This window comes from Colobus angolensis, unplaced genomic scaffold, assembly GCF_000951035.1.
Source record: "Colobus angolensis palliatus isolate OR3802 unplaced genomic scaffold, Cang.pa_1.0 Scaffold6, whole genome shotgun sequence".
Classification (NCBI taxonomy): Eukaryota; Metazoa; Chordata; class Mammalia; order Primates; family Cercopithecidae; genus Colobus; species Colobus angolensis.
The window spans coordinates 27,134,665-27,137,351 of NW_012119598.1; the positions used below are offsets into that span (position 1 = coordinate 27,134,665).

Here is a 2,687-nt window from a genome sequence, read left to right on the forward strand (position 1 = left end):
CATTGTCCACAGTGTCCATTGGTACCAGTGGCTTCTCAAGCCTTGCCCTAGGGTCTTGATTGAATCAGTTATCTTTTTCAGAAAGTCTCTTCATTTTGGAATTAGGCAATATTACCAGATGGAGATCCTTATGTTGCTGTTAATGTCTTTTCTCTGACTTCTCCTAAAACTGTTCCCTCCCCTTAATGGACCTTTGATAAACTGGTAATTATCCTTCTACCCATAAAGAAGAAAAGCACTTACCTTCACCATTAAACCAGTATTTTAAGCCCTAGACTATAAGGCTAACTTGGAAAAGGAGGGAGTTTTCTGTCCCTTCTTCCCTTTCAAATAGTTTTGCAGGGTTTTACAGGGATAAATAATGAGCCACCTGGCAGTCAGACAGCACCAGGTTTGGCCCCACTTTCTCAGAAAGCCTCGGCTTGGCTTTGCCGCTTAATTTTTAACTTCATTTTCAAGTCCTCACTGTTAGAGTATCTCAAAAGATGTCATCGTGTGTTTCTGCTTTGAACTGTGCATACAACCATTCAGTCAACAAGCCTTTTTTTCTGAAAGCAAGGGGGCATGGTGTGGAAGAAAGGGCAGGGCTCCTGAAATCAGAGATGGAGTCAGACTCATATTCACTTCCTAGTGTTTTCCCTGAGCTTGGACAAGTCACTGAACCTCTTTGAATTGGCTTTGCTTTAGTAAAGCAAGGATTGTGATACTCTACTCATGCGGTTATTGAACAAATGAAATACATATGCTAATTGGTAGTAGCTCTTCAATAAATGAGGTGTTCATTCCTCTTTAGGAGTTCAGTTAAGTCAATTAGATTTTCCATACGCATTTGGTGCCCACAGCCTAATGAATGTGAACCATGACTACCCTGGCAACTTCCCAGGAAGCTGCATTGTAGCCCTCCTTCCTGTTTCATATCATGCATGTCTTTCCTAATCCAGTTCCTGCTTGGCTTCTGACTCTTGGAATTGTGTCCTATTTGTAATTATTAATTTTGAGACTCTGGTTGCTATTGGATTTTCCTAGTGTGATGCAACCCTTGTAAAATGAGGTGAGAGCCTTCCCTCTTTGGCTTTATCAGCTTCAAACTTCCTTAATTGAGATCCCCCATCCTAGTGAGTCTCAGCATATGCCCCACATAATCTGCTGGAGTAGGCTTATCCTACTCAACTCCTCAGATATCTGTATTTAATTCAATTTTATTGCTGTTGTAGTAAATTACCGCAACTGTGGTGGCTTGAAACAACACATAATTATTTATTTATTTACAGTTCTAAAGGTCAGAAGTCCAAAATGGGTTTCGGTGAGCCAAACTCAAGGTATTGGCAAGGTTGTGCCCCCTCCAGAGGCTTTAGGGGAAAATCCATTTCTTCTTCTCTTCAGCTTGTAGTGACCACTGCATTTTTTGGCTCTTGGCCCTTCTTCCACCTTAAAGCCAGCAGTGTAACATCTTCAAGTATTTTTCTCTTATTCTGACTCTTCTGCCTCTCTCTTGTAAGGACCTTTGTGATTCTTGTGATTACACTAGGTCCCATCTGCAAAATTCAGGAAAATGTGCCCATCTCAAAATTCTTAACTTATTAAACATGTAAAGTCCCTTTTGTCATATAAGGTAATATATTTATAGGTTCCAGGGATTAGGACATGGGTGTCTTTGGAGGACAACATTCAGCGTACCCTTTTGAGGGACAGAGGGGTAGCAGGAAGAGTTGAAACAATTCCTTCCTTTCTTTAACTAAAAATTCTGGTGATTGATTTATTATAGTTATCAATCGCCTGATAAGCCAATGAAAATAGTCATAATGGTCGGGGCAGTGGCTCATGCCTATAATCCCAGCACTTTGGGAGGTTGAGGCAGGAGAATCGCATAAGCCCAGGAGTTCAAGACCAGCCTGAGCAACATAGGCAGAGCCTGTCTCCACAAAAAATGCAAAAATTAGCTTGATGTTATGGCATGCGCCTATAGTCCTAGCTACTCAGGAGGCTGAGGCAGGAGGATTGCTTGAGCCCTGGAGGTCAAGGCTGCAGTGAGCTGAGATTGTGCCACTGCACTCCAGCCTAGGCAACAGAGCAACACACTGTCAAAAAAAAAAAAAAAAGAAAAAAAGAACAAAGAAGAAAAGAAATGAGACTTTCTTGGCTTAATTTACCCAAAAGGTATGATATTTTCTTAATTTGCGTCAAGGCAGAGCATGAGCCAGTACTAGTTCCGGTAGAAAAAGTAACTGAGACTGGATCCCCCAAACAAGAGTAAATATTTAATATAATCAGGAAAGAGTGGCCGAAAGTGTTCAATGCCACAAGTAAGATTCAGAGTAGATTCTTCAAACTGCATAATTTGTTTAAAAAGCGTAATTTTATAGTTGGATTTTGCAAGCTCTCTGAAGGGATCTTGTTCATTTTGAGAATCACTATATCCACAATTCTTGGCACAGTGTCTGTCCTATGGTATGTGCTATGATCCAAATGTATGTATCCTCTCAAAACTCATGTTGAAATCCTAACCCACAAAGTGATAATATTAGAAGGAGGGGCCTTTGGGCAATAGTTATGCCGTGAGGGCAGAAACCTCATAACTAGGATTAGTGTCCTTATAAAAGAAACCCAAGGGAGTTTATTCGACCCTTCTGCCATGTTAGGATTCAGCAAAAAGATGGCTACCTGTAAACCAGTAAGCAGGTCCTCAC

The 2,687-nt window shown here is 41.0% G+C and overlaps 1 protein-coding gene across 1 annotated transcript in view; it reads right to left on the minus strand.

Moving 5' to 3' along the window:
- Positions 1 to 414, minus strand: part of SLC17A2 (solute carrier family 17, member 2) — a 23,740-nt gene extending 23,326 nt beyond the window's left edge. The window contains exon 1 of the mRNA XM_011962823.1: positions 244 to 414. The gene's annotated coding sequence lies outside the window, so the exon portion shown is untranslated. The remainder of the gene's footprint in view (positions 1 to 243) is intronic.
- Positions 415 to 2,687: the final 2,273 nt, after the last annotated feature.